General features: G+C 39.9%; 1 long non-coding RNA gene across 1 annotated transcript; it reads right to left on the reverse strand.

The window, feature by feature from the left end:
* Window positions 1-17: 17 nt before the first annotated feature.
* On the reverse strand, window positions 18-22,413 carry LOC119119782. The gene is made up of 4 exons (XR_005097395.1): window positions 22,157-22,413; window positions 14,485-14,612; window positions 7,787-7,855; window positions 18-112 (listed from the first exon to the last, which is right to left on the reverse strand). It is a non-coding gene; the product is annotated as an uncharacterized LOC119119782 (long non-coding RNA).
* Between the last annotated feature and the right edge of the window lie 322 nt (window positions 22,414-22,735).

The raw sequence follows: 22,735 nt of genomic DNA on the forward strand, positions 1-22,735 counted from the left end.
AAAGTATTTGTACTTTGATATTTTGCACCTACGTCACAACATTTGCTTGGCTTCCAGGCCTCTGAGTGACCGGCGACCAATCCAGGGTGTGGTCTACCTAGCCCCAGTTGACCTTTAATGAAGACAAGCTGTAAAGAAAATGGATGGATGGATGGATGGATTTTTCTTGAACGCACATAAAAAGCCAGCAGCTATGTGTCCCCTTCTGCTGCACCAGCCCGAGGGCAGCGACAATGGCAAGACTCCAATCAATATTGGTGTGCGACGGTCCCAAAACGGCTTTACTCGACACAACTTGGCCAAGCCGAACAAGAGATTGATCGGGAGGCGGCGGTGGGTGGAGCAAGTGGCCATGAGGCCCGGCGCAGTGCAAAGTGGTTGGCTGTTGATTTGTGCGCCGGATAAACGCAGCTTTCAACTGCTCTCATCAAAGATGAGAAACTATACAGGAGACAAAGTCGCACACCTTTTCTATAATTCAGTGGCTGTATTGTGGGGATGCAGTTAACTGCCGCTTCAAAGTAATTAATTGATTTTCTGACAGTGCCGTTAGCGGGACCGGCGAGTGACACACAAACACATAAAAATAAATACAAATGAGGAATGTATTACCGTATTGCCTGTTATATTTGGTGTAAAAAAAAGAAAAACATGTTTAATCATGTGCAACTTGACATAATTGAAATTTTCCACAGTAAATTGGGACTTGTTTGAAACTTTTCATGAGCAGGAATTGCGCAACGCCGATGCAGAAATCTGTGTAGCCCTGATAAAGCTCCTCCAGCGTTGTGGTCACTTTTTTTGCATTTTTATTCTTTTTTTTGTTGAACATTCTTGAGCCAAATTCAGTTAAAACTCCTTTTGAATGAAACATGTATTATTCTTTTACTGAAAAAATGCAAAGGTCTTTATAAAGTAAGTGAAATGATGAAAATCGATATTTATTTCCTTACCCGCTCCCCCGAGACCAAATCGACGCCAAGCATCTCATTATCTAAACGTACCTACCGTTTCTATATTTTTTTTTGACTTTTTACAAGAAAAATGGAATGCATAAAAGCAAGACCTTCTCTTTGCAACAGCCCAAGATCTGCACCACACGCTCCTCTCTGACTTCATCCTATCAGCTATTTTATCGTTTGAAAATTGTCAAAATGATTTTGAAAATAATGCATCATTCATCCCATGCGCGTCCGCGAGTGTGTGCACATTGAATTATTCAGCCAGACGAGCGGCTAATTCTTGCTAAACTAACGATTGATTTTCTGACACAAGAAATGAAGGACAGAGAACGGTGAACAGCGGCTGGCTGTACGTGGCTGGTTGGGAAGGGCTTGAAGGTGGGGTGGGAGGAAGATGGGGAGGGACAGGGGCAGTCAAAAGTGAGAGCGCACGTGTCGAGTGACACCGGGGCGGAGTGAGAGGGCCCAAGAGATGGGAGGCAGGAAGAACCGAGAGCCTCCGGCAGTGTTTAGTGCAGTTTGAATAGCTGAGCAGGTGCATTAGCCCGAGAAACTCTCCAGCGTCCAAACATGAACTCTTTCTCTCTTTCCGTGTCGGCTGAATTTGGATGTGCTGAAGTCGATCAGCAATTTGGCCTTTCTTGCGCACACAAACAACATTTGACAGCAAAACCTGGCTACATTTTAGGCCATCATTGTGACATCAGATGTCTTTGGTTTTTCATTCGTTCATCTTTTTTTATGCTTCAACACTTTTGCATTTTTTGACACTGATCACTTGCACTTTAATCCAGTGACTGGAACTATGACCTACTTATTTTAAAGACTTGTATTGGTGCTTTGTACTTTTTCTTGTGTTTAATATTAGTACAAAGCAATTCATCATATCTAACGATTGACCAGCTGACAAACTCCGATAACAGCGACCTTTCTATTGACTTACTGTTTGTTCGACCAACGGCTAGATAGTTAGCAAGCTAGCTATCAAAGTGGTTACCTAGCTTGCTATTTAGGTATATATGAGCTAGCACAGTGTGTGAGTGCGTGCGTTCATGATAAAACATATTTCTGAATGGTCAAAAGTGATATACTATACATTGATACTTATTTTGTTTGTTTGTTTTTAACATCAAGCTCATGCCAGCAGACCTTGTAGCTTTTAGGGGCATGCAATGATGGAGTTCCCCAAAGTTATCATCATTTGTCCCTCACGTCAAAAGAAGTCTCCACATGTAACAAGAAAGCATTTTCAAATGTTCACCAACACATGATCAATGAATATCCGCAAGCGTTTGTTAGCATTTGCCGAATGAGCTTTTGCATGCTAAGTCGCCCAGAAGACTCCCTGTAACAGAATCATTAAAGTGGAAGGAGCTAACCAAATGAGCCAATCAGCAGACCCTTTGAAAGCCACCGCACGCATACGCATCAAATCCCAAACGAGCCAATGAATAAATCAGAAGGTGCAGTCAATGTGTGGAATTTACAAGAATAGAAGGATGCTAATGGCTGCCAGCCACATACTGTATGTACACATACACATGGAGACAACACTTTGCCTTCATTTTTTTTTTTTTTAACCACAAAGTGGGGACAAATGGGGCGCACGCCAGGCGGAGCGAGTGAGGGAGAGTGTGAAAAGGGCGAGGCGACTCTTTGCATGACTTCTTCGTTAACCGCAGCACTGATGGGACCCTGCCTGCCTCGCCTCGCCCTGCACGGGACAGCCGTCCCGACCAGACTTTGACAAACACAAAGCCGCCCATTAAGGCTCGAAGGGACCCCGTGTGGTTAGGAGACGTTGGAAACATCCGTAGAGCTTAGGATGTTCGCAGACTTCATCGATCGTCAAATGGCTCTTCGCTGTTGGCGGTTTTCTACTGTCGGCGCTACCAAACTTTGACGCGAGTTCAAATCAGCAGGGAAGTGCAACGGAACAAGCCAGCAGCGCGTAAAACACTTGGAGATAACACGTCAATTCTTGTCGCTCCAGGTCCCATCTACAAAATTGTCTCCCTGCACCTAAATGTTTATTCTGTTCATGAATGTTCCAATTTAGCTATCGTTCCAATGACAAGCCACATTACCCTTCAGTGCCATTGACGGGTATAGACGTCAAAGATATCAACTGGGTTGGCAGTGAATGAGTTAAATAGTCTTACATTTTGTCATCAGTTGAATTTTTCAAAAGGAACTTTCTCCATCCCTAAACACACACAACCATTATTTGGCAAGACAGGGAATTTATGGCTTACAGGTCACTTACACGTGTCACGTTGCAGTCAATCCACAAAATATAAGACCGACAGAGGCAAAATAGCAAAGTGGTGAAAAGTCTGCGCCACTTGACAACCAAGAGCAGAGCCTGGGAGCAAAACAACTTACAACTGCCTTCAAGTTGAATTATGGGCTACTAAAGGGTAAAGTTTGCATCACCTCGTCTGAAAATCAGCCACCAACAGACCTGTTGAGTTTCCTCTGCTGTCGTTACCTGACACGCACGCGCACACGCAAAACACAAGTGTAGCCTCCAGATAACCACAATATGACCAGGCTGAGAAAGGCAAAGAATGTCGGCAAGTGGAAACGAGATTGCGCAGCACTCCATATCCAGTGGCCAGAGGTGTCAATTCATGACAGAAATGAATGGAACAAAACAACCAGCAATGCACCTTGATATATGAGCAGCCAGCACCGATCAAAAAAAATCCAAAACAATAACACGACGCATTGATGCTTTAAGTCCCATCGAAGCAGCGAAGAGGAATGGAATGGGAACTAACCATGATAAGAGACAGTACGGATTTCAATAAAAACAGGACAAATAAATAGAAGAAATGCTATGGCTGCACCAGATTGGAAAAACATGCGACATAGCTGTTGAATTTGCAGGGGTGAAATAATTGCGATTATTTATATATATATATATATATATATACATTTCACATTTTGATTTGTAATCTAAAGGAAAACTATACATTTCTAAATGTTAATTCCTTCGACAGACAACTCAACAGTGACTGGACAGCGGAGACACTGGAAGAACATAGCCCAGTAGACATCCTACTGCGCGTGTTCTGGGAGCGCGCAGTGGGAGAAGGCTCAGTGTTGACCCCTCCCAGACAAAACATGACCCCCAGCTGCAACTTCCTGGATCGAATCAGACGTACAAGGCCGAACGAGCGCCTGCTGAAGACAGAAGATCACGTCACCATCACTGAGGTCGGACAACAAATCAAGAATAATGGAATCATTAGGAATACTGAAATTCTCTTGTTAGAATCGCTTGACTTCTTTCAAAGCAATAAGTCGATTTCAAAGGTAAGAGAATTCAAATGGCACTAGCCTGTGTTCCTTTGGTCATCCTCATCGCCCGGCCCGGCCCGGCCCGGCCCGGCCCCCGCAACCCCCCGCTGAGCTCCCACGACATCAAAATAAATCCGACTGAATACGGCTCACATCTTTGTGCCAAGTCACTCTGTGTGTGTTCTTAGCAGCTGCTAAAATACAACAGAAAGAATCAACAAACAAAAGTCAACATGAAGTCTTTGGGGAAGGTGCAGTTTTGCTGTCAAATCAAGACTTGGACGCGGCCGCCCATTGTCTCCTCGGGTACATCTCATTTCTTTATTCGAGCTCCCATGGAGAAATGAGACTTTCTCAGGGAGACGTCAATCCAAAATGATGTGTGTGACAAATGAATCACATGTCAACTTGATTTAGATTTGAAGCGGAATTCAATTGATATGTTCAACGTCGTTGGGATGCTTTTGACTCAAACGTTGGTTGACAGTCATGACACAAATAAGAATTCTTCAATGACTGAATGAAGATCCTCCTACCCATCCACGCAAGTACATACTGTAGCTCACATATATTATCATCTTTTTAAAACTTAAAGAGTAGTTATGTTGTGCACTAAATAATTTGCATCATTCACAAGACAACACACACACACAGAGAGAAAAAAAAGAATGTCATCTCAGGCTAATGAGGTGTGTTTACTGTATCTGTTCAGTGCCGTCTCTGTCAGTTAGTTTGGGGTGTCAGCAAATGAAATAATTGGTCCCACGAGATTTTGAAGAGTGCAGAATTCGGTGTGTAGTTGCTCTCTATTGGCCTCGCTCGGCCTCTCAACTTTTTCTTATGGGCTTCTTTTAAAAAACAACACGTTGAATTTCAAGTCCAGTTCATATCTTGCAATACCCAATTTGTCGTACTTGATTTTTGCCAGAGTAACATATGTGACTTCCGACCAACTCTCGGATTTTATTAGCCCGCCACACGTGCGCCTCTTGTAGCTAATGACGACTTAACGCCCGTTTTGGATCATGACATGTCGTGCGTGTCCATATTTATGAGCTAACGACGAAACGTCATGAGCGTTATGTTTTGTTCTCTGAGCAGTTTTACGGCCCCACAAATTTCACAGAGAATTAGACAATGAGTGGGCGGGAACTAAATACTTTATATTGCCCACTCTGAGCCATTGCGATGACCTTTTTTAGGGTCTTCAGCCACGTCAGGGCTAAATGAGCTGACGCTATTACGATCTGATGGAGTACGTTGCTAATGTCACAAATGGCCTCGGGTAAAGCACGCACACAGAGATACGCAAAACTCAAGTCAAAAAGAAGAAATCATGGAGGAAAATGCACATTTAGATAGATGCAATCTAATAGGTATTTAAAAGAGGATAAAGGTGATATCAAATGCATTTTATGAGCAAAACAAATAAAAAGTGGTACGGAGGAGTATCCAGACAGATGGATTCATTTAATGGCATTTTTGCAAGAAAGAAAATATAAAGAAAATGATGACAATTCAGCAATTACTATTTTGATACTGTGTGAGGTACCTACGTATACTCTTTGTGGATGAATCTATTTTTCTTCCATGTATACTTATGGCCTAAGCAAATTATAATAATATCTCAAAACCATTTCAAATAAGAAAATACTCAGAATTTGACATTAATCTATCTATAGGAAGTAAAGTCATTTCTCAAGTCTCTACAACTCTTGGAAACGTGATTGGCGAGAGTTCTGGTTGGAAAAAAAAAAGAAAATATCCAAGCGTAGCATCTGTGAATTACAAAGGACAGTACAACAGGACTTTAGCCTTCGTATGATTTTTAATCCTGCTAAAAAATATTTTGCATGATTGGTTAGAAAATAAAAATGTTTTGTCTTTTTTTTGACTCATTCCCCTGAGCTTGTAAATCATGAGTTGAGCTTCTATTGTTATGGACTTGTGGTTGTAAATGTCCAATTTCCTCATGAAATGAGCGCACACCTGTTTTCAAAACAACAATGCAGCACACGTTCGTGGTAAGCTTAATGCGTCAAGTTAGGCGTGGACAAGCCTCCTTGCATCTGTCACGTCTCGCACTTCCAACTAATTATTAAGCTCACGCACACACACAGACGTGCAAACTTGGCGTGTAAATTGTGGGCTGTTTTCTGACACAAGATCGCTACGCCTCCTCCAGCAGCGTCATTATTGCCAACGTGCATATGTAATTAAAGGTAAGGGAAGCTGAACAGAGCGGCAGATGGCCACCATATCATATTTTTCGATGGCACACAACAGAGGCAAACAGACGGACACATTTGGCGCTCTTTACTCCAAATGGCTAATCACAATTTTTGCAATGATCTTATTTAGAATCTTTTTTTATTGTTGGTTGTAAGAATGATTCGCTGTGTTGTACTGTGCTCACCTAAGAACAACCTGCTTCTGTCAAAAAAGAAAAAAAAAAAAGGAAAATTAATATGGGCAAACAGATAAAGTGATGCTAATCCAGTATCATTTTGTTAGTCAGGTAAGAAAATTCAGCAAAATTATGGAGACTGCGTTTTTTGAATGCAGCCCATTTTTTGCTTGGTCAGCTTTTTATTGGTTGATTCACTGCAGCAGGCAAGGTTTTAAAGTTGAGCTAGCTTGCTAGTTCTTTGAACAAAAAACAATTTTATTTGCTCTCTACATTTTTTACTCAGTTAATGTCAGCAAAAGTTTGGAAACATGTTTTGAAAGTCTAAATGCGTGAGCCAATGCTAGCTAGCGCTGACATCACCTGTAAAATAGACTCTTCAGTGCAATCGTTGACAGGAAAAAAATCATTTTAAATTTTGGACATTAACATAAGAGTAACTAACGTAAAGGAGTTGAATCATTTTTACCTTTCGTTTTTTTCTAAACATGCATCTGTACTTGAGTCTGGCAGTTCTATGATTATGAGGGTAACGTCTCTTTGTCCACCATCCCTCAAATAAGTTATGAGCTTCACAAACAATCAAATATATTGACCAGACACACTCACACACACGAAACACACACACGAGTGCATCGGCTGCCGTTCCGTACAACGGGTCCAATATGCAACATTATATGCTTCCATAGCGACTCCTCAGTGGACTAACCTCGTTGGTCTCGGTCCATTGATCTGATGTTTGGTGCCACCAAGGTTTCAATTGATGACTGATAAGAAATGGATGCGTTTTGTTTCTTGTCTGTGTCACATTATCTACCTGTCTGTTTCATAAGAAGCAATCTGAGTTTATATGGTACAGTCCGAAAGAATTGTGGGAGAAAAAATAGTAGGTACATAATTCAAGGCCAATGTTGTTTAGTGGTCACAATGTTTATACATATAGACACAATTTTATTATCTAAAAAAATAACATTTAATATTATTTAAATAATATTGAATTATTAAATCTAGTCATATAATTATGAAATAACATTTAATATTAATCAATGTTATTTATTTAATTGTATACATATCTATTTATACAATTTTATTCTACTAAGTGGTCTCCAACCTGTTGGTATGTGCTTTTTGCGGACCATTCATCCTCGGGTGGGTTGAAGGGGGATCGGTTCCTCAAATCCTGAAAAAGAAAAGAATAATCAGTCAGTATCCAGAGTTTACTCAAGTAAAATGATTCAACTAAATGATTATATTTCCTGATTCATTGCAAACATTATTCTCAACAGTACAACAAAAGTATACAATATAAAACAACTAAAAATCGACCCTTTAGGAATTATGAATACGACTTAAAATGTCAGCATTATCATTTTTAAGTCATTTCTACTTGCAAATTTTTATGATCAAACTATGACATGACTTTTGGTATATAATATAGAATAGAATATTAGAACTAATAGTGTTCTCATGTTCCTATTCCATGAAATAGCTAAATTACATTTTCATGATTTACGCTTTAAATCTGACATAATTCAAGAAGTTGAAGTCATTCAAAATCAGCAGTCATCAGTCTTCTTTTTTGCTGACGAAACGTCTGCCCTATTTGGGACTTTTGTTTCAACAGCATCGCTATCTGTCTTTGGGAGTGAGAAGGATGGCATCACATTGTCCTCCCCAAGGGACAAATGAGACCCTTTCAAGGCTTGTCTCGCTTGTCTCTTTTTCCCCTTGAATCACCTCTTTTTCTATCAAGACCATTGGAACACTAACGATAAGTGATAGATCAACTCCAATCAGAAAAAAAACATTTATTGTTCACACAAATCCTTCGTTAAAAGGCATAATTGCCCAAGTAATTTTTACGATGGTAAAAAAAAAAAAAAGTAAAAAGCTAATCCGTAGATTGCATAGTGTGTGGAGTATCTCTATGCTTCGAACTGTAAGAGGGAGGGCTGCGTCACTGTGGGAGTGGTCAGTGAAACGCAATTTAGCACCCAGTCAGATTGCTTTTGTATTGCCCCGAAGATACTCTCAGGGCTCATTTGTATGGAATCCAGGGATCGCAATGATATGTTGTGATGCATTCATCGCCATTATCGTCTTCAAATAATTCATCTTCTTCGGATTTGTAATGTCAACAATTTTGGAGGGAACTGCAATCACTTATCATGTCAAAAGGTGAGAGAAATATGTAAATGTGAGCCTTCCGTTAACACATACAACTTGGCCGATCACGTGCTGATATTGGAATATTTATTCATATTTGATGCCACTGGATTTAAAAAAAGAAAAAAAAATCAATTAGGTAATCAAGTTTTCACAATGCATATGGTGTTCCGGTGGTGTTTTGCATATTGCCTGCCACTCATATCATTAAAAAGGCATCTGTCGATGTCACCGCTGCCAAATGGCCTTTGATTAGTTCCAGCAAATATATTGAACCGCATCAAGCAGATGCACCGAAACGGGATTATGCTGAATCTGCATGAGTAATATATATTTAAAAAAAAAAAAAAAAAAAACAGGGCCTGCTGAGAGTGTAAACTTTGCTCATTCACTACTTAAACTAGCTAGCTTAGTTTGGGATCACAAATATTGTTTTCCTGCTTTATATCTCAGGAACTAAAATGCAAACAATTACACTTTTACAAGAGAATTTATTTTTGTGCTCAGTGTGGAAATGTCTTTTTGATTGGAAAGTGCCTTTGAGCCGGTTCCCTCAGCTTCTGGCCGGCGATGAAGAAAACAGAAAAAAGCCTCTCATGTGTCAGAAATGACCGCATCACCTCTTGCTGGTCACACACACCCACAGTCGCTCACGCCTTCACGTTCCCACAAAGCCACAATGCATCTTGGGAACCATTAAGGAAACCCGAGACCACCGCAGTGGGCAAAGGACGCAAACACAGGGTGAGCGGCTGAGGGCAAGTGAGACCGAGATGGGGAAAAGTGATGGCTTTAGGCGGCTGACCAAATCTAAAAGTATGACAATAAATATACGGAGAAAAATTGGGAAATTACAATGCCTATCATCTTTAGCAAAATGAGAATAAAACTCTCACATGACTGTGCCGATAATCCAGGCAACGGGAAAATGAGCAAATATATCATTAGTAAACCCATCATTGATTTATGGTATGTCTGAATTTCCACAACTGGATACTGGTGACGCTAGGATTTATTTATTTTTTTTGGGATGGCCAAGGACATCTCAGAGTGTCCGTTTTGTTGATGTTGTTTGTTTTGTTTTCCTCAACCAAAAAAATCGGAGAAAGATTTATGATATGCTCCCTACAGGGCACATGTAGAAATGTTGAAAAAAAATCCCAGTATAATCAAAAAAGAAAATATCTGGCCTGGCACCTGGAGGATCCAAGCATATTTCAGAGGGGGGTGGAAGTGCCCTTGTAGCCCCCCTTTCTAGCTCCGCCAGAGCTACTATTTTTTGAGTCAACATATTATGATGAAATTGAAATGACCAAAGCAATGCTCCCGATTCGCACACAATTTGGGGGGGAATTAATCCTTTGTTTTCATGAACCAAAATATTTTTTTTATTATTCTTTCATCTGACATTGTATGGCTTTTTCCTTTTTACCATGTTGGCCCCTTAAAGTTTTTTTTTTTGAGGGGGGGGCACATTCCTGCAGACAGCACTCTGAGGTAACGTCTCAAATGTGGACAGCAAATTAGACTTGTCATCTTCGCAATTGTACATCACATCATCTACAATGTAAAGTTGATTCCACTCTCATGTTGCAGTCTGCCTATAAAATGACTAATCTGTGCAATTGTGATTATAGATCTGCCAGCAGCCAGCAAAGGCCTCTGATATGTCTAATTATAGCAGGTCGCCACAGCGATACGATAGCCAGGAAGTATCGTTTGCACGGAGATGCATTTTTGCCAACCGAGCCGCTTGATCATCTTAAAATCGTACCAGCTTTTTTAAGTGGAAATCAATGTGGACTTTTTAATTTGCTCATTTTTGTGGATACAAATTCCAGAATGAAATGATTTCTTAACACTGCCTTAAGGAGCTGCTAGAACGAGCAGCAAGTGCCGTATTTTCTCGTTGCCGTGAATAAATGCAGACCGCACGTGCACAAACGGAGAGCTTGTCTATTTTGGACAAATGGAAGGAAGAAAAAAAAAAAAAAATGAAGGGCAGAGACGAGCGTCCTCTTTTATACAATTAAGTCTTACAGTAAGCCTTTTTCAGAAAGACATACTGGAAATCTCATTTCTATCCTTTTTAGTAATCAATTACCAGAAGACGCTTCCTAAGAAGTTACGATCCTTTTCTGCATGACAGACAAATCTTTCATGGCTCCATTTTCCCATGACTTACTCCAGCTACGCGGCGCGCCATCATAATGCTTCATCGAAAGGTTTCATCATGTATTGGCTCCTCGAAGGTTCTTGTTTCGTTTGGAACATTTGAATTCCAGGCACACACACACACAAAAAAATGGCCAATTGTCTTTGTGTCTGTGGAAAGCAGGTAAACCTTGTTGCCCGCCCGCCCGCCCGGTAACTTGATGATTGTTATTGGGGGTTGTTTAAGGGAAAAGGCTCTATGGGGACCACGAGCACTGGCTGCTGTGTGATAATATCACTTTCTTATGGTGGGAAACATGAGCAGAAATCTTTAAGAGACAGAGAGGGTCCACATAGATCTCCAGGGTCACTTCGAAAATATTCCTGGCCAGGACGATACGCGGATTGGCATGGAAGCGTCTGCCCTTTTATTGTATTTATTTTTTTTGCCGAAAGGTATCGTGCAAGATTGCGAGTGACAGTAAAAGTAGTTTTGCGACGCATGGCCATGACTTGACTGCTCGGTTGGATTTACCACCAACCCAGTAAGACGCTTGATAATGCAAATGTCTTGCAATTGTATTTCATGGTCATCAAAAATTGTCCAAAACCACAAAGGTGAAACAAGAGTCGAGTGGAAGGTATACATCAGGCGAGTCGAGTGGTATTAGTGTCGTAGTATCGGAGCTTTCGTTTCATGTACGATATGACTTAGTAAGCACTCGTTTCAAATTTAAAAACAATCGACGACGTCATAATTACTTCAAGGACCTCCCCGGGTTCGAAAATGAAATGTAAAGCTTCAAACTATGGCTGGTGTGACTTCAAGCTGCAGACGTCCATCGCTGAATTGACGGTGCACGTTCCTTCATGGTCCAAATGGTCAACTCCCGCATTTGATTTTCAACGTGAAATGATCTTCTGATGCTAAGAGCAAGCAGCAAGAGTTAGCATTGGTAATGGCTTTGCTCTTTTGCTCTTGTTTTGGCATCTGGCTTGTGTTATTTTGTTTGTGTTTGCTTCTGCTCGGTTCCGCTGGGCTGCCTTTCCTCCCGAGTGTCACTGTGGGATGTCGAAGCCGGCACTAACGGGAGGCCTCGCAGGGTCGGCGTGTGAGACTTTCTTTTTTCGGTGTGTGCGTGTTTGTTTCGGTGTATGTGTAAGTGCAGGTTCCCCTGGGTCGGAGTGAAGTGTTTGGTTGTGTGAAAACACTGCGTGGCAGGTAAACGCACACACATACACACAAGGACCTGTCGACAAACTACCAGTGTGAAAACAAACCGATGAGGGCAAAGAAGAGGAGTGTGTGTGTGTGTGTGTGTGTGTGTGTGTGTGTGTGTGTGTGTGTGTGTGTGTGTGTGTGTGTGTGTGTGTGTTAGCGTGTTGGTGTGTCTGTGTTTTGTTGCCCAAAGGCCTCCTAATAAATAAGATTAGATATTATAGCGAAATTTTTAAGTCACGATATATTTATGCAAATATCAATTTGTACCTTTTTAAACTCTGGTTTTTATGGGTTCATATTATGCTTTGTTGTTTTTATCTTCTGTAATATTGATGTACTTTTATGATGTGTGCGTTGAAAATGAAGCGCTCTTTGCTCGGCCGTGTTGTAAACGCGCAATAAAAATCATCTTTGAATTGGATTGTCTTTCCTTCGACGTTTGTCACTCTGCAAAGCTCAGTCAGAGGATTTTTTATTTTTTTATATATTATTTTATCATTAGCTGGAGTACATTTTTCATCATGAGTGAAATCAAGACACTACTAGTGTGTCACCACTTTGAGAACAATGCGGTTTGTTTTGATTACAGCCATTTTAAACAGTTGTGGTATGCCACCAATCAATAAAACGGCATTGGTCATAATAGCAAAGCTGTGGCAACTCGTGGTCGAGGAACCAAAACAGACAAGTGAACTAATTATGGCGGAAAAAGTACCTCCAGCTAATAATGCTCAAAATAATAGACGCAAAATTTCTGTTCTGCTCTCGAAATGATTCACGTAACTTTGCTGTGGTCAATGAGACAGTAAAGTATCATGGGAAATGGAGTCCCAGGTTCAGATGAAAATGTTGTTCTTGCTAAAATAAATATGACAGGTACACACACACACAAAGCATTGCAACCAGTTTTATTTGGAAGAATAAAAACATAACAGCAGCCACCCAATATTCTTCTCAGCAACAATCAAAGACATGAATGAATTTATTGAATCAAATCTATTTCATATTTATTGAGCAAGGTGTGCGTGCGCTTGTGTGACGCTCATATCCAGTAACAGTGACTTCCTGTCAGCCTGAGCAGTAAAACAGGATGAATCCGTGTTACTGAAAATGTCAGGTCACGATACCTCATCGTCTTTTATTTTTCATTTGTTTTTGCTTCCCACTTTAGAGGAATTAACACGTGAGTTGCTGCATTCAAATTAAATGCGAGATCAGTGAATTTGCTCGTGCATTCGGATCGATCGATTAGGATTCGATGGTACAATGCAAATGAAATAGTCAAGTTCAATTTATTTATTAGCCCTTCGTCAGAGAAACGTCTCAAAGGGGTTCACATGCCTAAGGTTTACAGAACTAACCAAACAGAAATTCAAATCAACCGAATAACGGCAAAAAAAAAAAAATCAACCTTTTTGTCACCTTGTTTTTGTTTGTATCCAGGGATGCATCAATTTAAGTAAATAATTCACCAGCCGAGTCATGAATTATTAATGAGGCTAAGGGCCTAATTGTCATTTGTTTAAGAGGCGCAGATAACACCTGAAAATAGAGAGCAGCTTGTGAAACTACAAGAGAGAAATCTCACGGCAATAAAACATTTGCTTTCCAATAAACTGTGCGATGACATCATCTGTGACAATGCCAAAGATTTTTCTTTTTTTTAGATAAAGGCTATGTAGTGTTTCTCTAGCATCACATTTTCAGTGTATCGAGTGTCCCGGACACAATCTTGTTAATTGGGCGGAGATTGCAGTCATTGCACGCCAGCCGACCGACCGACCCACCGAGCGAGCGGGCCTTTTAGCAGTAGCAGTGCACTATTGGATTGAGATCATGTTGACTGCATTAACATCTGCTAACATCTTTGTGCAAGCAAAACATTCCATCAGTACTTGATTGCTTCTTGAAAAGGAGAGATTCACCCGTCGGGATATTCAGGCTCTCCATCTAGCCAAATATGAATGAAATGTGTTTATTAGGAAATCTGGTTGTGTTCATTTCATATTTATTTTGTTATCGATTTTTTTTTCTACATGATCTCATTTTACTACAATTTTGGAATGGCTGTGTCAAATAATTATAAATGAATGCCAGATAATGCCGTGTAAATCCACCTGGTTGCAAAAGGTCCACTGTTGTGAAGAAATAGATGAGAAGAAAAAAACAAAAAACAGCAGTAGACGCTATAAGGTTTGTTTTCCATGCGCAGTGGTTACATTGGTTAAGAAAGCGCCCTCCCCAAAACCAAAGTGTGGATCACTCACCTTCTGCGGTTGCACAAGAGTGAGGCTTAGCAGGTCGTGCGGCTCTTGTTAACAAGGCGCTTGCCACCTTTGGACTTCAGACCAACGTGTGGACGTATCTAATCTTTATGGCTGGAGGAGGACCCAGCCTGAGAGATGAAGGATAGGAGTAGGAGATAGGAGGTTATTCAAACTGAGTTCCTATTGAAATTTTGAAGTTCATTTCAAACGTGACAAAAATAACAACACAGAAAAAAAGACAATATAAATATCCCAAATGAGCACATGTACTACTAGTCCTGAAAGCAATAAAGAAGCATTTACTATTTTAGATTGAACATGCACACTCAATATGCGACTTCAACTCTCATTAAATATGACCTTGAAAATTTTCATTCCTGCACCTTTTCAATTTCAACCCCATTTATGGTTTATATGCATCGAAGTGTCTTTTATGTGATTTTTAAATAACATTTATTTTCATTTGTCTACATTTAATGATAATAGATTGGAACACTTTATTGTTATTATCCCATGCTGTTGTCTCAAGGGCAGGTTTTGGATGAAAGAGGGCATGAAGTCAATGAAAATGATTATTTTTATATATATATTGCTATGATAATAATAATATGCAATATCCACAGTATATCCCTTTTGTGCTGTATTGTTAGAATTATCAATGGAATTGTTTGGCAAATGTTTTTGGAAGCTGGCAGATCTGGATGCAGCAGCGTCCTGCCTCCAACTCACACCTCTATTCCTTTCTCAGCTCATCAGTACAGCACTAATATTAGTCGTTCTACGCAATTGAAGGCTTTTAAATTTGTGTTGGCTTTTTTCTTTGCTTGATTGGAAGCTACTCTCTGTTCAAGCATTAACCATACAAGTAATGCCACAACCATAATGTGGTCTGTGGGTTGCTCTCTCTTTCCTCTCCTATTTTTTTTTTTTTTTTTTTGAGGTGGGGTGTTGTGGGGACGGAGGGGTTCTCTTCCTTTCAGGTCTATGTGTCTCACTTGGTTTGTCAGGCAGGCAGGCAGTTGTGGTCAGAGGGAATTGTGGGTGGGAATAAACAGCACATTTCAACATGGCTAATGTCCAGTCTTGCAATGACAGCTCCGGCATATTTATGCACTCCAAAAGACAAGCCGTGTCTGTTTCATGGACCAAACTTGATCGTTTACTCTCAATGATAACATCATCTGTTATCTGTAGTCATCAGATCTTAATGGTGAACTATTTAAGAATCATTCATAACTCACATTTGTGCTTGGTAACATAATGATATCAGAGCTTTTTTTCTTTTTACTGAAAATGGCTTGTATTTATAATGTTGCCAGTGTTTTTTTTTTCCTTCAATTATTGGTTGCATAATTCATATTAAAATAAGAAACCTGGTTGGGCTAGTAATCAGGACATATTTGATGTCAGTACTCTACTACGGATTTTTAACGAGTGAGCTTTGCGTGATTAGCATTTGATATTGTGATTAACGTGTTTGTCCCGTTTGAGAAACGTAAACTGTTTCTTTGCATAGCAAACATTTGCTAAATGTTACCAATCCGCATATTTCTATAAAATCTTGAGATGCCACCAATCAAAAAAAATTGCTGTCAATGAAGTATTCCCAATATTAACATGCAGGGAAAAAGGCCTTTTCCAAGAGGAATTGAAATTGTGTCAATAATGATGTAAACGAGTTCAACTTTGACGTAAGCTTAGTCAAACATGTCGCCATCACAATTGCAGAATGATAGCTGAGAAAAATAGGATTTCAACAACGAACGGAAAGTTGCCGCCCACACATGGATACAAACAATGTCCATTTTTGGTCCTCCCTGCAAATTCTCCATCGCTCTCAATTACTTCTCTTCTGCTGCCATCTCTCTTTTGTCTCGGCTAGCGCCCCGCCCCACCCCCGAGACATGCAATTGGAGTGGAAGCGAATCAATCAGCTATCGAGCAGGGATTGGATTTGGACGGGCCTTTGGATCCTGCCTGGGTGCTTTTTGATTTTAGCTCTGCTCCAATGAAGGTGGATCAGATGTATTATTGTTATAGACATCGTGTGTGTGTGTGTGTGTGCGCGCGCGTGTGCGAGATGGTCTGATGTCACATCTGTCAAACAGAGACGTTCGCTTACGCGTTTCAGACATGACAAAGCCATGGAGACATGTAATGAGTGAGATGGCCTTTTTTCCAAATCCAAATGTGTGGTTTCCAAGCTTTGACCTTGTCATGACACAAGAAAAGCCGTTTCTTGTTCAAGCAATCTTCTTGAAGCTTGACAGATTTTGTTTGCACTCAAAGAATGAAGTTGGATTTGATGAATTTGAAGTTGGATTTTTTACTGTGGGCAGCCTGTGGGACACATTCACAATAAAGGTGCAGCAACACTGCATGAAGAAAATGTTGGTCACAGTAGAAGACATAAAGAACGTTTAGTCTCAATGATCGATGTTAAAAATATGCTGTCATTCCAATTCAGTTTTACCAAAAGTGGTTGTCAATTTTATGTTATTTAGCAGACTTGTGTTGAGTGTAACTCATAAAATAACATGTAATGTAACACAAAAAATGAAATAACTTACCTATGTTACTTTCAAAGTCAACTCACTGACCAAGACCTTCTCTCTTGTATTTTTGGTACAAGAAAAATATCAAACAGTTGTTTGGTAAATATTAAAATTGTGCATCACTTTATTTTAAAGTTTTTTGTTTTTTTTAATTTGACCCTAACCAATTCTTTATACATTATTATACTGGTATGTTTTTTGGCGGACTGAAATAAATAATAAAGGTTTCATCCATGAAATGAAATGTTCATGTATTAACCGTCATGAAGCGACTTTGTCTCAATGTGACTCTGGTCGCCCATTTAATTAATGGCAGCATTAGTCATGTGACCTTTGACATTTATGATGTTCCACTCGCTCTCTCTCTCACGCACATATTTGCACAATTTCACTTCAGTTAAAACAGAAGAACATCAAATACAAATCCAGCCGAATAATTATTTCTCCCCAAAAATGTTGATTCACAATTTTAACAGCCCTGAATGAGTGATTAGCTTCGGCCCCAGACAATGTTGTAAACACTGAGTCAATACTAACTCACTCACTTGCTAGCGCTAACCTGCTTTGTAGTGAACACTTTGGCTTCCACAAGCCATCTGTTTGTGTGTGCGTCCGTATCCTCTTTGGTGCTCTCTTTACATATTTGGTTGCTAGAACTTGAAGCTCAATCAATAAAAATGTTTCTTTGTCAGCAAAGAATTGGGTTGTACACCGACCGCTTTGTCATATTTTTCTTGCTAATGGTTACACCATTTTTGGAGATGTTTCGCAATATTCTGACTGGAAATGATTCAGTTTAATTGGTTTGGAAATGATTTTTGTCAGCTCAGAATTCAGCTGATAACAAAATGTATCACGACAGCTTTGCTTGTCGAAGTTTTAGACAGCGGACGGGAACATGCCGACGTCAGAGAGATAATTGTAATATGTTTGTACACAAAGTCATAATTTAACTGACTTTTTTTTGTCTTCATTTGATTGATGATGTATAGTTTACATGTTTGAAACAAATAAACTTCATTCATTCATTCAATTGCGTTGCCAATATAGCTGACGTTCTGTCGGGCAAAATCTTGGGCAGATTAGTTGACGTGGTAACATTTCGAGGCTGAAATCTGATCGGACAAAAAAATCTTACATGGTACATTTTTTTACATACGTACATCTTTTTTTTTTTCCCCCCTGGAAACCTTCCAAACGTACGACGCATCTTATTCAGGTGTGCTACGTTAATGATTAAATTGCAGTTAGACGCGGAAGTGGGACCACTCCTACATCAGTCCCCCTAGAGGTCAAAGTTTGAGGTTCAAAACTCCACACGCTCTTTCATCAGCGTGAGATTTACTGTTTTGATAAAGTTGTAAATGTTTGCTCACAACTAAATTGATTAGAGGAGAGAAGCACGAGTCATCACATCACCATGAATTTGTGCAGAAAAGTTCTCTGGAGTCAGAAGCCAGCAATATGAAGAAGATGGCAGACGCTTGATGTCCTTCCCATCTCCGACATCCAAGACGCTCGACATCAGTGCTCGTGTGCACGCGTGTGTGAGAGACGGTCACCATTGATCCCCTGTCATCCTGATCACATTACAAGACCAAACCCTGCCCACCACTCCGATTAAATCTACATTTTTAATTTTCCTCCATGGATGAGAAAAAAAAAGACAGATTATAAGAAGAAGCTGATGTTGGTGAAGTTCAATACTCCAATGGTTGTGGGAAGTAAGATGATGAGATGTTTATAGTTTATTAAACATCAAAAAATATTCAATTGAAGCTTTTATTTTTATGCTTAATGGTTTATAATAGAGCTAAAATTGAATTATGTTGTTGTTTCATTTCCTTTAGCGGCTTGAACGGAAAACAAAATTGCGTGGCAAATTCATTTTAAAGAACATTAGAAGGCCAAATTTGATTGTGTTTTTTTTTTTGGTAATATTTATAATAACTGATCTTCGAATGCACACTACACTGTTCACATTCCAAATAGAATGAACTCCATCTCTGGCGTGACCAGTAGGGAGGACACGTGTACACTTGACATGCTTCATCTTAATGCTCTAAATAATCCTACTTGTTTTCATTAAAGTCAGCGGCCACTATGATGGTAACACACAGACTGTATGAGTATGTACCATTAGGCAGCAGCGTAAGTGAAATCGATGATATCCTGGTCACTCTCCCCCGAAATTACGCTGGTGACCTTGGTCCACCTCATCAAGTTCTTCTCGCCACACGCATAAAAATAACCAGATCATCAAGATGATTTTTTAGCCAGATTCTGTTTGGAGCATAGTTTGCAAAAAAAATCATTGTTTTATATTTATTCAATCAAACCACTAGGAGGCACAAGTGAGGGGGGGCTTGTGATAATATGCTTCCGCACTGTAAAGACAAGAGAGCAACTAGCATTTAGAAGGAATGAAAGGAGCCGCTTGATTGGGCATGATCCATGTCGGCTGTGACCACCCCCGCAGCGGCGCAGCCCTCCTTATAAGCCAGCCTGCGCTTATCTGCAGAATTTACGATGCTCAAACAATAGTGCACTTCAAAAAAAAGTATGCTACCACAAATGTTGGCTAATGCTAGCGTTGTATTGCTAACCCTGCTAATTTGCTGATGCGAACTGATAACACAAAAAAACTATGACACAACCCTTTTTTGTTATGTTACTATATTCTACCTTCCAACACTAAATATGAGCAGCAATAAAGATTGTCCACGCTGTACGTCCTTTCCTTCCAGATCTTTCTTCCTCTAGGCTTTTCCCTCTTCCTTATTTCTCCATCTGTCTCATCCCGGTACGACCATTAACTCATAAATCCAATACAGGCCACCTAAACACTATCTGTCTTCTGCCAATGGAAAGAAGGATTGGATGGACGGAGCATTGAAGAGGATCAATGGCTCCCCTGACTGTCAGTCTGCTCACTTGTTTTCACATCCATCTACCAACATCGTCGTCTCCTCCTCCCCACTGCCCCCTTCTCTTCCTCCTCCTCCTCCTCCCTGCTGTCTTCTGTCATCTTCTCGTTGGGGCCACTCTCATCGTAAAGGCTTTGCTCCCCTTGACGCAAATAATCTACCGCATTACTGCCGAGCGACTAATTGTCATCCGTGGCCGGGGGCAGTCAAAACAGTTATTTGAAAGGTTATCCAACCAAAACTGATCCGAGATTATTTTCCATGTGTTTAAGATGAAGCATAACGGTTACTAACTCATCTGATACTTGACTTCAATGACAAAAACTTGGTCATTTTATTGTAGTTGGGGTCTGTGGATCTCAAAATGGGGTTTGCAAAATAATTTCAATTAAAATGTGACATGTATAAAAAAGTGCATACCTCTAGATAGGGACTGACGACAATAAAATTAATATCATTTATTTCACTCTACCTCAGCTTTCGGGCATATTTTTTATTTTCATCTTTAAGGCAAATAAAGGTGTCTTTAAGAATAAAAGGTGGCAATGTTTTTTATTTTTCATTTTGTAACATTTTCCTTGCTCAAAAATCAGCAACTGTTTAATTCCTATGATAGTTATGTTTAGAGGACATGGTGGGCCCTTGGAAAAACAAAAAGGTGCTCATGAACCCAAACATTTTGAGAACCCCTGTGTTAAATATACCGAGTTATTTTTTGTACACACACACATATGCACGCACACACGCACGGGCGATGCCCTTCTCGTGTTTCCTTTGACACGCTGTAATAGATTCCGCGGCAGCTCCACGCCGTGGCTAAGTGGCCTCACCTTTCACTGAAAACAAATCACTCACCCGCTCAGGCTCATTCTTTCTCTCTCACACACACACACACACACACACACACACAAACTCTTCATTTGTGACCTTCCGTTTTTCTGTCTCCCAAGGGTGCTCTCTTCTTCCTCGCCATCACTTGGCCTGCCATCCTTTGAGTCTTATCACATACCCACCTTTTTTTTTTTTTAAGGCATTTTCCCCACTCAGACAAAACACATTATTTTGATGAAACACGAGATTGTAATGATGATGAATTTAATTTTCTCTTTTGGGAAGTTTGACAAAGAAGAAGCCATTTTTGGCCAACCCAACTAAATCAGCATGCAACAAGGCATTTAGAATTTATCATAAAACGTGGATCAATGGAGGGAAGTACTGGAATCCAAATAATTGGGTCGATTTTTCAGGTGTCTGTATTATTCTTTTTTTTTTTTTTTAAGTTATGTACGTTATGTAATTGCAATTGAGCGTTTATTTTTATTTGTTTTTACAGTGGATGGTGGTGTATTTATTTTCAAAAAATAAAAGCTAAATTTCCTACATTACATTTTCAGTCGTTCTTAAGAAATCATTGTGTTTATTATCTAACAAAATTCCATCGTGTTTTTGCTTGTGTAACTTCGTGGTTGTCCGTGGTTGGACCTTGTAAAGAACAAGCCTGCCCTCTTGTGGTGAGTTTGTTTTCTATGCGTTTTATGCGTGTCCATTTTTATTGCTTATGACAGAGTAAATCTAGGATCTAAATTTAAAATTTTAAGCATACTTCACAACTACTAAATCAAAAAAGCTGCAATTTATCTGTTGTTGTACAATGACAAGAAAAGCTTTCTACATATTCTAAATAATAAATACTTCTGGTAAAGATGTTTATGTATTCATTTCCTGCCTTTTACACCCGTGAAAACTTCACATGAGGTACACATTACAACGCAATCTTTAAAGTCACCCAAATACGCATGTAAATGACTTTTAAAGACTAACGTTGCCAGCAACTTTCTCAAAGTGGCCTGATTTGCGTCCTCACAGCAAACTCGACTTGCACAGCAGAGTGAGCAACGTAGCCAGCTAGTCTGCTAGGTTTTTTTTCCTGTTGCTTGTAAATAGTATTTAAAAGGAAAGTGAATCGCGTCAAATTGTTGTGACGACGATCTCGGTGTGACTACTTTGAAGGTGTTCTTGGATGGCCAGGGAAAACGGCGGAGGTAAACATCACAAATAAGGAATAAATAAAGGAACATCGAGCGAATGTGCACCCAAGTTCATAGTTGCACAACACTTTGCCATTATTTCACAATTCCTGATCACTTACTCATCGTGACAAATGAAGTTCAAATGACTGTGATAACTTACCAAAGATGAAACGCGACGATGTCCTCGATACAGTCAGCGTATAAAAGCTTGCAACAGGTTCTTCCCCCTCCATTGTTTTTCAAATGACCTCATGAGGGAAAAAAAAGAAAAAAACTCTTTCCACCTTAATTCGTACACCTGTACACACAACAGTTTGCCTTTACAATGTTCGAAACGATTACAAAATTGACAAAAATAGCACGATACAAAAATGGAAATAAAAAGTGTGTGTCCTCAGCCAATCATCATCATGTTTCCCTTTTTTGGCCCACTAATGCGCGGCAAGACTTTCTTCTTTTTCTTCAATTTGATGGCGGCTGGCAAACAACTTGTGGTGCATTAGCGCCACCTTCTGAAACGGATGTGGAACTGGATAATCCTATCCCATCACAACCTTCAATTAACCCATATTCCATTAAAACAAAAATAGAAAATTAAAACTCAACCCACAGGAACTTAATGTCTCTTGTGTTCCAAACTTTCTGACCTCTCAGTCTTGGACCTACTCCACATGGAAGGTTGTGACGTCACATAATTATGAATGGAACACATTGAATTGGAGTTCACTGTTCACTGTTT

This window comes from Syngnathus acus, chromosome 2 (genome assembly GCF_901709675.1).
Source record: "Syngnathus acus chromosome 2, fSynAcu1.2, whole genome shotgun sequence".
Lineage (NCBI taxonomy): Eukaryota > Metazoa > Chordata > Actinopteri > Syngnathiformes > Syngnathidae > Syngnathus > Syngnathus acus.